The 14,282-nt window shown below is 36.7% G+C and overlaps 1 protein-coding gene across 8 annotated transcripts in view; it reads right to left on the reverse strand.

Moving 5' to 3' along the window:
• Positions 1-14,282, reverse strand: part of LOC138118303 (uncharacterized) — a 234,410-nt gene that overhangs the window by 89,738 nt on the left and 130,390 nt on the right. For all 8 annotated transcript variants that reach the window (XR_011155086.1, XR_011155084.1, XR_011155085.1 and 5 more), the window contains 2 exons: positions 13,406-13,531; positions 8,235-8,362 (listed from right to left, as the gene is read on the reverse strand). The gene's annotated coding sequence lies outside the window, so the exon portion shown is untranslated. The remainder of the gene's footprint in view (positions 1-8,234; positions 8,363-13,405; positions 13,532-14,282) is intronic.

The raw sequence follows: 14,282 nt of genomic DNA on the forward strand, positions 1-14,282 counted from the left end.
CTCCTGCTGCATTCAGTTGTCTTCTCTAAATGGCAAACCAATACTATAATTCTTAAGAGTTTGAAAGTCCCCAATGTCACTTTCACATGTCCTTACACCAATATTCCCTGATAATATATTCACCTGCCTCCTTCCAGCATTGCATCTGGAGTTCAAGTCCACCTGCCATTTATCACTAAAAGCTATTTGAAAATGTTAAAAAAATCATTCTCTACAGTCTTCTACCTTCCTAACTGTTATACTCTCAAACTGCAAAATTTATGCGTTCTTCTTTAGGTACTTTTAAAAACATTCCATATGCAGAGGATGTAAATCAAGCGCTTTAGTGTTTGGCAGAGTGCATACTACAGTAAACATTCTTCAGCACTCCAATTATCATCACTTCAGTTTCACTGATCTGTGCTCACTGCAGCAATTTAACCAATGGTACTTGCTTTGGTTTTTGCAGATATTTGACCTTTAAAAGTTTCACTATTTGAAATTGTTAGGCCTTTGGCATTTGTGACCAAAACCCTGGAGAACTGGCTTGCTTAAGTCCTCACACTGCATCATTGAGCCCTCTGTCACTGTCACAGTGCCACAACACTGGCTTATTAGGACCTACAGTAGTCCATGGCCATGTAAGAAAACTTCTGTCTGTAGTGCTATCTACATTTTGCAATATTAAAAAAATCACTTGAACCACTATAATATGCCAGGTCAGCTTTTGCTTCTTCTCTTAGGGAGTCCCAAATGCCCTGATCATGATTTTTCCTAATGATTTCCAAGGTTTAAGGTACTCCTAATTATCCTGAATTTCATCATTTCAAATGCCACAATTCTTCCTCCCTATGTAGAGCCCTTTTGCTTCTATCAATAAACTTAAGATATAACAGAGAGTAGTCTTCATTAAACTTTAATATTAGAATCACAGGATAATTTAGATTTGACTGGACCATTGGAGGTCATTTTGTTTTAGCCCCTGCTCAACTTTATTTACATTAGAGAAAGAAAATCAACTTAGCTATATTTATTGCCTGAATGCTTAGGATCTTGCATATGCTTGAGCTTTAATAGCTTGAAAACTCTTTGAGACTCTCCAATGGAAATCAAGTGCAATATATTTACAATGCACACTCCTACTTATCTACATATGCATTTTTCTGTCTGTAGGAAAAACGTGTGCAAAAGAGGTTCCATAATGTTTCCATAATGCCTAGCTGCACTTCATGCAGACAGAGTGTCTAGTGATGAAAGTCTGTTGAAAATTTTAAGCACAGAAAAAAAAGCATGCAGTTCACTTCCAAATGTTCCTGGTATAAGTCTACTGATTTCAGATGAGTCCATCCACAGAAATGTCAGAAACAACAGATTTACTAAATATTCGTCCCAGAATTCCCCATATTTACCCACTAGGAAAGTTGTGGGAGACTATAATTTCCAGCTGTACAATCCCACCACCATGCCCACGTGGTTTCTTCCAAGCATTAGTTATATGCAATTGTAGCCTCCATTTGTCACTAAAGTGAACGTTCATTCATTTAGAAATAACATTCAGATTAAGCTCTCATAAACTGCATTTCTTTCTCATCCGCTAGATTTTGATGATATTTTCCATTTGTATGAAAAGAGTTTGTTGGTCAGATAGGATTACTCTGAACTCTCAGGATCCCAGTTTAGATAACTTTCAAAAACCCAAATTGTGTGTTACCCAATGTGTGTGCTTTTACATATTAGATATTATATTTGGATTAAATATGCAAGAGTTGAGTATCTGCAGTGTTTTCCAAGCAACTTCCATGATGCTTCAATATACTCAGCAGGAGAGATGCAGACAGATTATATTCCCAAAACAAGAATTGTTGTTTAAGGCACAGAAATACAGCAGTAAGATAAACTTTAACTGTTTCAGGTCTATGCTGCTCAAGAACACTGTTCTAAATTAAATTTAATGAGGCTCAAGAAGTGGCCCAAAAGAATGAATGGTAACTGTACAGTTAAAGATACAAGGATTTGAGTATTTCAAACCAATGTCCAATTTTAAGAGAATTATTTCCAGTACAGTTAAGCTATTTCAGAGATGACATAACAGATTAGAAAGTACCTATGCTTTATCTTTGCTTTTTCTCATTTTCCTAAAAAAGCAAACAGTATATATCATACTCCCTGTTTGTCCATCTTCATTTGTCAGTCCTTCATTCTCCCTGCAATCACTTTTCAGCTCACTGGACCATTTCAACCAAATTTGATGAGGTTAAGGTTTCACAAATTTAACTTTCAACTTTGTGAACTATAATGACTGGCTAGAGAACTGCATCCAATTAGAGCCCTGACAGAAGAGAGCAAGGAGAATTAAAATTTTAGCTGCTCTGCTCATTTCACTCATCAGCTAAAGGGCAGTAATCGGATGATCGGTCAACCATGAGTAGTTCCAAAGCTACCACAGCACGTGCTGCTCATTGACAGCCAAAAGCACAAAAAAAAGCATTTAGGGGATTCGTGGGTGACCAGAAAGATTTTGAGAGAGGTTGCAAGACATAAAACTGTTGGCAACCAGTCATTAATCCTTATGGAAGGATTTTCAACTTATTGTTAGTTATTTGATTGTTAGTTGGGTTTTTTTGGTTTTTTTTTTTTAATAAGTATCTACAATCTGTTTTTCATATGTGGAAAAAGAAATCACAAAAAATTTTCCCATTCACATAAAGACTTTCTTCCTGTTTCTCCCCCACTTAAGGAAATCTGTGGGTCAGTTGCCATTTTTTAGGAAGATTAAATGCAGTGATTTTTAACTGCCTTTAACTCATTTGTTTGGGCGTGCTAGTCAAGTTCACCAGGCAAAATTATACAAAATAACAATCGTATACTCACACATGTAACTCTCAGTTAACAGCAGTCTTCTCTCCATAAGACTGCCCTTTTCATACATTCTGGTTGGGGTTTTTTCCTTGACTTTTTTTAATACAGGTACCATTATTCTGTTTGTAATGGGGGTTTTTCCATCTTACATAATTAATAGATCACAGATACTTCCTATTATAAACTTTTTTTTCCTGAAGAAATTCATCTTTGTCACCAAACTGTATAAACAGAAGTGGTCATCATTTTTGTAATGTGTTACATCAGAGCTGTTCATTGCACTGGCTTTATACAAAACCCATAGAACTGTCTATTTCCCGGCTGTGTTCATTATAGGAAAAGCTTATCTAAGGAAGGGGGGGAAAAAAAAATCAGTGTTACATGACACTGCTCTTGTTTTTGTTCATACTTCAAATGAAGAAAGGCCTTTATGATTCCCTTTCCACTCTCCTCCCCTCCCCCTCTAATAATTTTGGAATTCATTGGCATTTGATAGAGCCCAAAAACACCAAAGAAAATTGGTTTCTTGTGATAATCAATTGCCAGGAATAGAGAAGAAAGCAAAACTAGTGCTCTCAAGGAAGGAAGGTTGGGAAAACTCATCAGCTGCACAGTTTGACACAATCCAGATAACCATGCAGGGGCACAGATACACAGACCAAGAGTACACTGGAGACACAGCCATATGCCTTTATGTAATGAGAAGGAAAAACCCTATCCCACAAAATTTAAATTTCTTAAAAAAAATCAACAAACAGGAATGAATAAAGAACGGAGATGCAAGTTTCTGCACCATAGCTCTGCAGGATATTAAGGAGCCCTGAGATAAGACAAAAGTTTTTTACCCTGGGATACATATACACAGATTGGAAACAGAAGTAAATGGTTTTTGCAGTACAAAGAAGTCACCAGTGAAGTTTCACAAGCTAAATTAATACCACACTGTTTCTACACATTGGCAAATGGGGGGTGACCCTGGCCAGCTGCCCCTGGCAACTTGTCACTGGCCCTCCTCAATGGGACAGAGGGAACAAGAATGAAAAAGCTTGTGGGCCAAAACAAAGGCAGGGAGGTCACTTAACAACTGCCAAAAACCACTCAATTTGGGGAATATTGATTTAATTCATTGACAATTAAAAGAGATTAAAAATATAAAAACCCTAATTTCACTTGCTCAATGATCCAGACTGTCCATATTCTTGCATGAACAAGCGCTTTGAATTTTTGATCACAAAGACATCATCTGACAGAAGTATTAGCTGACTGCCCAAACAAGTCAGTGGGCGGGGAAAGATTAGGGAGGAATACAAGAACAAGACATTTTGCCATTATATAACTCCAGGGTGTGACATGGAAAAGGGCAAAGGACAGTCAGCTCAAACAAAAGAGATCATGGAGAATCATGAAGAGATGTGTAAGCCTGATTACCCCAAACAAGAATCATTCTAATATGTCACTGGTTGCCACGGACTCAGGTCAGCACAAGGCAGATGGCATGGGACAGAAAGGCGGTGGGTGCTTTGTACACAGGCACTCAGTGCATGAAACCTCCTGCCACAGCACTCTAAGAGTTCACACAGGCCCAAGAGGAGACAGAGGGAATTAATGAAAGCAAAAACCTCTAACTTATACAGTCACCCCACTTTCCTCTGAGCTACAGAGTGCTCTATTCCCATCCAACTCCACAGATACTTGGGTTTGGTCACTGTCATAGATAGGGTACAGGACCCAATAAACCTGGGGCTGGACCAGACAGGACAAATTTTATATATTTTATTTGTGTTCCTGTTCTTCAGATCTGGGTGAACTGGGACTATTAATTATCCTTTTTCCTTTGCTTTGTCTGTCCAGTCTAACACACATTATCATGCCTGAACTGTCTTAATTCCCAAGAAATTATCTCCTATCTTATTCTCTTCTACAGAACAGAACTAAGTAAACAGGGAAAGCACAGAAAATTACATCTGAGGTCTTGTTACTGAGCGTGCTAGCTATAGATGCCACTTATTTCACATATGTTCAAATGATGCATTTGCTCTTTGTAGGTTTTACAGAGAAATGAGAAAAACAACAATCATTCTATCCTTCCTATCATGGTGATGACAGTAGAACAATTTAGCATCATATCTTTCTGTTTTTCTAGGAGATTATGTGATTTTATACAACAACATATTTGGAAGAAATTTAACCACAGGTAATTACTGAAACACAATAAAAATAGATGTGTTTTCAGCCAAGTACACAGAAACACCATAAAGGGGTTTTTGAAATCTTAAAAAGTTTACCAATAGTCTTAGTAAAGAGAAAGTAATTGGGAAAGGAGTTGAAATTTTGCACACATATTTGTACATTCATGCAAACTCAAACAAGGGCCACAGAAATGGACCAGAAATAAAGAGGTAATAAACAGGCAAGTTTTCCATACAAATATATAACAGAAAGATGACTACTTTTTTCTGGAAAGCCACAATTGCCATAACAGCATTTCTGCACATCTACACATCTTTCAGTATAAGAATCACTTAAAACCTATATCATAATACTTACTTAATGATACAGACTTTGACTGTATATTTTATCTCCTTTAGACATCTCATATACGTCTATTTCCAGTGATTTCATCAGAATTTTGACTGTAACCACATGAATTGATTATGCCATACAGATCTGAATTCATCCTAAGGAAAAAAAATTGCCTCCTGAGCTGTGTTGTTCTTGCTCTCAGTTTGTAGTTTCTAATACATTAGTACAAAGATTATACCTAGTTTTAAAAAACTAATGTAAACATCTTGCAAATAAAATATATTTTACCATCTTCAACAATTCACATAGGGTTGGGAGAGTACAAAAAAATACTATTTTTATTCAGTTAATGTACTCAGCAGTAGACCTGTGTTCAAGGTCAAGCAGTAGAACCCTATGTTCAAGGAAGTTCCTGCAAGTTCATATAGTGCTTTAATGGAATATTCCACAGCATATAGGTGACATGTTTCAGCAGACACTTTGACTCACTGTAACCATCTAGAAACATTATCCAAGAACAGCTGAATTCTGCACAGTTGTAACACCATGAAGCTCATATCCTCTTTTTTTCTCATTAAAGTCGCTCTGAACAGCTGAGGATCCAACTTGAGCTGTGAGCATGCTAATAAATATTTGATTCAACCTTATGCATCTTCAGATAGAAAGCCAGGAATTATGAGTGCAACTACTTTAAACTAGCTAAAACTTTAAAAAACTCCAACAACCCTCATTTTCTTTTCCACTAAGTCTTCTATTTCGTTACTACTAATAAAACCAAAGATGTCAATTAGTAGCAAAACCAAAAAAAACCCAAAGCATGAGACATTAAAAGTTTCTGGTTTTGTCAGAACACTGAAGAAGTGGTACCCATATTAATTGTTACCTATTTAAGCTTTCCAGACCAGTCAGCACAGCTCCATTTTGACACGTGTAGGCTTTTTTCCATGACAAATGTACCCACATTCAGCATCTTCCCTGTAGTAACCTGTCTTGCTATAAAGAATTGCTGAACTAAGCTAGTACATTTGGAACATACAAAAAAGTCAATCGACAAAAGCAAACCACAAATGAAAAGTGTGAAGAAAAAGGAAATCATAAATAATCAAGCAGATTCCTTTACTTAAGAAGTCATTCTCCTTCATAATATTCCACTCATAAAAACCAGGATTTAAAACACTACTAGTGACACTGTTAATAGATAAAGATAAAAATGTTATATCCAAAGCATTCATTTTACTGTGACTCAAGTTTATTGAGAAATAATAAGTCTAATAATCTCTTTCATTAACTCTTTTCTGTATCAAATTTTAAAATACTGTTGAAAATGAAAACTGTAACTCTAGTGACCAAAGTAACATTGTGCTGCATTCAGCAGCTGAAGACAGACGTACAAGATTTTGAATACTGTAGAGTACCATGGCAAAAAGAAGTGTGGGCTTGCTGCATGCATCGCTTGGGGTAACTGCCTGAAAACAGGAGATCTGTGCTTCTCTGAGCATCAGGACAGAGCACAGCAGTAATAAGGTACAAGATGTTATCCTAAAGGGAGTGATCAAAACATCACTGTTCAGGGATAGTGTAATTCCTTGTGACATCTGTGCTAAAATTACATTTCCATGCTACAATATACACTAGATCTGATTTAATACTTTCAAATGCATTTCACATAAGAGCGGCTCAAAGTCTCAGAGCAACAATTTTGCCGGGTGCTGCCAAGGTCCCTTTTTGAGGAACCAGAGCAACTGGGAGAATGATTCCCTTCATTAAGTTCTGCTCTATTTCCTTAGAAAAGCTAAGTGCCAACAACAAAAATAGTGGCATATGGTAACAGCATTTTAATCTGCATATTTTTGTTCTCTCCTCTTCGTCTCTTGCTTTTTATTTTATTATCTACATACTCCCAGTGTAGAGTGATTCATCAGCACTGTTTTAAAATGGTGAAATGACACTAAGAGTTACCTAAGGTTAAATCAGAACAGCTCCTCATCCATTTTTTTGTTACCTCCTTGTCTTGGCAGCAGTGCAGTTAGACAGACATGAAGATGTGTATGGAAATCAAAATAAAAATCACTTTTCAAAATATTAAACCACAGCATGGCAGCTGACAAGAGAAACCATGAAATCCTACCCGTGCTGCATTATTCATCCATTTTCAAATGCATGTACCCAGCCATCATTCAAATACTTCTACAGTAAAACTTAAAATTCTTTGTTCACCACAAATCCAGGTGACATTCATGAGACAAGACCACTGCCTCTCTGGGAATAGAATGGAAACACTGACTTCATTCACATATTGATGGCTGCTTCTTGGCTCTGCACTGTGCCCTGCTGCCCAGTCTCCCAGAGAACAAGGTCACTGCCTATACACTTGAAAGAAGCCATTAGCAGTGACTCTCAGATTTAAGAATGCTGCAAATACCATCCACACTTAAACACTGAATACATAAATGCTGTAAAACCAGTCAGCTCTCCAGCTTAGCCATAGCCTAAAATAAGGCCATTTCACCACTCTTCCTGTTGAGAGCACAAAAATTATGTTCATCATGTTTGCTAAAGCTTTATTTGAACTTTAAAAAATCATGAAGTTGTCCACAAATGTAGTTTTTTCCAAAAGTTTGTCATATCCCATTAAATAGTTTTACTTTTTCAAGTCCATTTCAATAATAGATACATCAGCTGATGATGAAATTACAAAAGAAAATTCCCATTTTGACATCTACTAAGGACATCAAGCTGCAGAACATGAGGAAAGCAGAGTCAATCAACCAGTGGGGACATTCTCAGGCAGTTCATGGAACATGTCAGAATACTAAGAATGGCTCTAACTGGTGTAAAACCACCAGTTCCCTTGGTGCTAACCCTAAACTCACCCTTCTGAGGCACCTGGCACCGAGCACTCTCTGCGCCCTTATCAGTGCAGAAACAGCAACAGCAGCCACAGTTAGAGATGCTTAAACAAGCAGCTTTTTGTAGTCCTCCTGTCCACCTTTGTAAGCTGCTAAAACAGAGCAGTAAATAGAATTATTAGCTTATAGAATACGCATGTCACATGAAGCCAAGCACGTGAAAAGTACATACATGAACAAGAAAAGTAACAATACCAAGGATATTGAAAAATGTAACCTCAGTTTCATGTATTTTCAATAAGCCTGTCTGGTAGTTTATTGCATTTCCTCTCTTAGTAATTAGTGTCCTATAGGGATCTGTTTCACTGGAAAAATATTGAATAAACCATGAAAAGATTAAACATAATTATCTTTATTTCCATTTCTGGGGCAAGGCCTTTTCATAAATAATTATGTTGCAGTGTAAAACTGGAGGCTGTATACAGTTGCCCTATCATTCATAATGAGTAGGACAATAAGCCACAAGCCAAATCTTCACGTTTTCATTAGATAGAGAAGATTAATTAGGACTTTAACCAGAAATGCCACTAAGCATCATGCTTACTTAGGTAATTAAAGCACTGAGGATATTGAAGCTTATGTTGTCTTCCAAATCTGCAAATAGTATGATGCTGACAAATTTACATTGTATAAAACCATATGGTCTTCAAATAAAGTTATAAGAATTTATTTGTGTGTGTCAGGCCTTCATATTAAAGTCACTTTAGTGTCAAACAACCAGATTTTCTTCTCACCCTGTTCTCAACTAATGTTGTGGAATTCAAGGTGGTACCTTCAATGTAAAACTACTGTGCCCAAGACCTTTGCCAATGTGACAAAGACTCATTTCTACATGAAAGGCAGAAAGACCTTTCCCCTCAACTGGATGAGGTTAGTGAATTGACTCACTGCCAAGATGCTGACTCAGAGCAGCCAGTGGCATCAACTCCCATCTCCTGCTCATTAAATTTTCAGAAGGAATAATTTTGGATGGAATGGCCTTTTCCTGTATTTTATGCTTGAAGGAGTTGCCTGCAAATACCTGAAAGCCTGTTTCTGTCATATCTCCCTTTGGAAAGCTACTTTTTGTTCTAGCCTCTCCATAAACAATATACACACCAGCTGAACAGGTGGTGTGTTAAAAATACCATTTACCATACTGACAAAATGATATCAGTCTCCCATTTCTTCATCTTCCTCTGTCCACCTGCTGACTCCCTTCATCTTCTTCAACATAAAGGCTATATGACATGTCTCCTGTTCTAACTCTGTATAAAATGTAGGCCATGCCTATAGCTCATGGGTACTGCTCATATGCAAATAATGTACACTAATAATAGTAAAGTCATGGCTGAGGTCAAATCTCTTTGGGTATCTCAAGAATATTTCACTGATGTGGGAAGATAAATATTTATGCCCATGTTGAAGAACAAAAAGAGAAGGAACTGTTATGTCATCTAATGGTTCATGAGGACAAGTAGTAGTTTAGGAATCTATATCCAAGAACCCCAACTAAAACACTCTCAGTTTTAACTTAATGACTGTTTAAGAACTGAAAAGCTTATCAAGAAAAAGTCTACCCCAAAAAAGTCTTTTTTTTATATCCTTTTTTTCTTTTTTTAAGATGGATTGTTTATTCTCCAAACATGTTCTTTCCTCAGACTAAGTGGCTTGTGAAAAACGCAATAAAAAACCCCCAAACAATTAAACATTCCTTTTGGTAGGCAAATTCCCCATTATCGCAATATTCTCAACAGACATTAGTGGGCACATTCTGAGCGCCATAGAAAACAAGGTTCAACATGACAAAAAGCTATCTCAGAAGACCCTTCAAAGCACTTCAAGTTTCAGTTTTACTTTTCATTCTGGATGATTTGGCCAATTTTGCTGAAATGCAGGCAGCACTCAAAAAGTTATTGCCTTTTTTTGTTTGTTTTTCAGATATTGACAAAACCCTAAACCAACCAAAACATATACAGCCAAAAAAAAAGGAAAAAAAATTAAGAGGAACCCGAATCTCTTCCAAATATAGAAGTTTCTCAAGCATGAGACACAGAACTAGAAGTAAACTGCAACTGCCTCATTCTAAACAGGCCGTGAAATATTTCATGAAATGTAACAAAAAGCTTTTAGAACTATTCCACATTTGTGTTCGAAGTTAGATCCCCCAAGAGTGAAAGTGATCTGGTGTGGCTTATTCTAGCAAAGGATAATATTGCTGACATTACTTTTCAAGATGCTTCTGGCAACTTCTCTTGTTCTCTTTTAAAATAAGTTTTTTTTATAACTGCATGGTCTGCAAGAGCAGTGAAGTGGCTCTGTCTCTTAGAAGAGAGCAACTCTCAAATTCTGTCCTTCCTTACACAACTGAAAAAAGGTTTCCAAGAGAGACAATGATTTAAATCAACCACTTTCTTGGTACAGAAGTTCCATGTAGTCTGAAGCAAAGTTCTCTGCAACTGTAGCAGCAATGTACTCTGTGGAAACTTGGCCATGTGTAGGTCCAGAGTAAGCATTGGAGCAAAGAAGCATCACAAGTAAATGTGAGCAGAGGAGGAAGAGGCACCAGATAAAAACTAAAACAAGTTGACCTCTGTCACAAGAACAGCTGACATAGGACATTCTCTTCCTAGTAATCTGAGTTTGGCAGGACTTCAGTAAGGGTGCTGAATTAAGAAAAAGACTAGATTAGCAGCCCTACTTTTTCAAAGAATTGGAATCCATTTGTAGGATCCAGCTGGGATCCTTACAGTGTGGGTCATTTTTGTTTCTGATTATCACTTGACCTAATCCCTTCACACTTGTTTTAATTTCTAGTCCTTGTTTGAAGAGAAATATCTAGGTAGGTTCACACTCCTCTTTATATTGCCTAAAGTGTTACTAGCTTTTAGCAGGATATAATTTCCTCCTTAAAATGTGTAATAGTCGGCACTGCAGACAGACATGGGAAACCAATAAACCCAATTGTCAGGCAGGGAAGATTAAGGAGAAGACAATTAAAGATCATTTACTGTCCTGTAAATTCTATTTCCTGGATAAGAATCAACAGGAACTGGACATTCTTGTGACTTCCAAACTAAATTCAGGGTAGTGCCCTCAGGCTCCGGGTACAGGGATCAACAGTTCTGGCTTTGTCACTGTGCTGTGAACACAGCTTTAGTCAGCAGCAGCTCAACAAATCCTCTGATGGGAAAAAGATAATTTAAAACTTATGAAATCTGCAGTCCCAATTACCACAAAGCAACAAATGTAATTTTGTTACTTTAAAAAAAAGATTCCTAGATTAAATAATGTTGTCCACTAATGTTGCCTTGTTCACTCTGCTATGCTTTGTAATTTAGTAAACTAGCACCAATGTAATATCTGAAGTGAATTTCACATGCCGTTAGGCGTAATAATGCATATGGTATGCTTCATTTAAACAATCAGATACACCTATTACTAGGCATTTATTTTGCTTTTTATTATTGATTGCTTTTTATTTCACTGGATGAGATAAATTAATCCTGCTGACAACTTTCTTGCAAGATCATCAATTAGAAATTTTCAGTCAAGCATCTAACATATTAGATGTTTTTTACTAGAAGAACACTTCCAGTAAAATGATTCAATATTTTCTAAAGAGTCCACCCAGTATCACAGATTCCCAGACAGAGTTGTGCTAAGCTCAGAGAAGTTAGAGCTGAATGTCGTAAAGCAGTAAGAGGACTCTTCCTGTTCTCTCGTTCATTTCCCATGCTTCCTTGACATTTATATAATCTTTAGGCTCTTCACCTCTTTCCTGTTTTCTTGCCTTTATTCTTAGTCCAGTCAACATTACAGAATTTTACAAGAGGTGGATACTAAGACCTTATGCTTGCCTTAAGCATTGGCATTAATTAGGCTCACTAAAAAGCACTAACTGCAATCAAATTCTTGAAAACCTGAGTTTACATGTTAAACAGAAAATGGCCCTTGTCTGTAGTTCCATCATGTGTGAGACTTTCTAAATTTCTGTTTCATTAAAAGCTTGGTTTCAATCACTGCATTGGAAAGATGCTATTTAAATGTGACTAAACATTTGACTCCTATTTTGGTCACATGAGACTAGCACTCAGAAGGCCTGTACTTGCTGTCTACCTCCCATGGATTAATAACTCCACCAGACAGCTCAAAACAATGAGCTTTAAGTCAAAACTGAGGAATAGTGGCAAATTTCAGATCCAGCACTGTGTCATACTACTCATGGTGGAGGCCTGAAGCCAGTGTGCCAATGAACAGCTACTCCTCATTAAAAGGAGAAGCAAAGTATCCACGCTTTCTTAAATCTGCACGTGTATATGCAAACCTGCAAGAATATGACTGCAGGAGTTCTGGTTGCAACAGAAAATATTCTTTCTACCTCTCAATAAATAACCAAGATACATTATTTCAGAAAAATGTTTAGCTCTGTCAATAGTCCACATCATAAGTCTATAAAATCTTTCATCTATTATAAACTTGTTTAATAATCTTGTCATCTACTTCACTGCTTATTAATTGAATGGAAACATCTCTGAGCCACAGGGCACATGAGATATCTGATTTCTGTATGCATTATGCATATGCAGAAGCAGCTGAGAGCTGTAAATTTTCCTATTAGGGGACTCTAATGGGCTATTTAAAGAGAAGTAGTTAGGGCTGACTCTTGTAAAATGGAATTACAGCTACCTTAAAAAGGGCTCCACATGTTAAGGTATGCCAGCCCAGCTTCCAAAGAACCATGCTTTAAACCTACATTACTAGAATTCCTAATGTAGAGTAAGATGAAAGCAAATTACATTTATATGTGGACTCAGATTTATTTCGTTTTCAAGGTGTTGAAAAAAAACAAAATAGAGAGCAATAGAATGTTTTGGGTTTCCTTTTTAGTTCAGATCAATTTTAAAAGGTCACAAAGGAATGAAAAGAGACAGAGAATAGAAGTGAGCAGAATAAGGAAGATGAATCAGTTGAAAACCCCCTGAAAAGATGAGTAAAGCTTTTCATTTTGAAAGCATTGAATCAAAGCCATATATAATAGCCCTATTGATGGAATATTACATTGGGAGAACAATAACAGAGAAAATATCAATGAAAATATAAAGTAGTTCATATCCAAAGTATCTATTCAATTAGGGCAAAAATCCCGTACTCACCAAGGGTGGACAGTCCTCAATACAGCCAAGATGTCATCTCTGTAGTCACCCCAAGCAGATTACCCTTTAACAAGAATATTTCCTGTTTGAACATTAAAAATTCTGTTGAAACATTAAAAATTCTACCTATAAACAAATGAGAAAGCATAAAATTACAATGGTATCTAATTAAATACAAGGTAGGATTTAATGCGGGGGGAGGAGTAAGTAGAAGAGAAGAAATACAAGCCTGTAAAGGAGAGAAAATTAGGATTAGACAGGATTGGCCATTTTTATTTAAAACACTGCCAGAGTGTTACCTAACATTTCTTATTAATATACATAACTGTAAGGAACTTAATTGCAGCATAAGAGTTTAAGATGATGAGTTTGATACATGGACAAAAGAAAATTAACACTGTTTAGCACCAGTAAAGCTCTCTGCCAAAATGCAGAACCATTTATTACAAGTATAGATGAAAGTGAAAATCCAATACAATTCAATCCAAATACAAAATCTGTTTTGATTCCACTGCTGAAGTAGAAAGAAAAACATAACAATAAGGCAAAAGCTGGCACTTGGGTTCAGCTTTCAGGATCTGTACATCAGTTTCTTCTGAAGTCCTGCAGTTGAGTGAGTTCTTTCAGATATGCATAGTCACCAGACTAATCATCATAGAAGGACGTTAGGATGCAATTTATCAGTCCTTGTGACAACTGCTGCAAAGCAAATACTCATTTATTATTAGCCTAATGTTTAAATAACTTTCACAGCACTTAAAAATCCTCCCACCATGGCTGTACTATGAGCCTGAAACAGTGATTTTTTCATCTGAAAGTCAAATAACCAACCAGCCACATTAAACATGGATACTTAGGAGTATTTTGTATTAAAAGC

This window comes from Aphelocoma coerulescens, chromosome 13 (genome assembly GCF_041296385.1).
Source record: "Aphelocoma coerulescens isolate FSJ_1873_10779 chromosome 13, UR_Acoe_1.0, whole genome shotgun sequence".
Taxonomy (NCBI): Eukaryota; Metazoa; Chordata; class Aves; order Passeriformes; family Corvidae; genus Aphelocoma; species Aphelocoma coerulescens.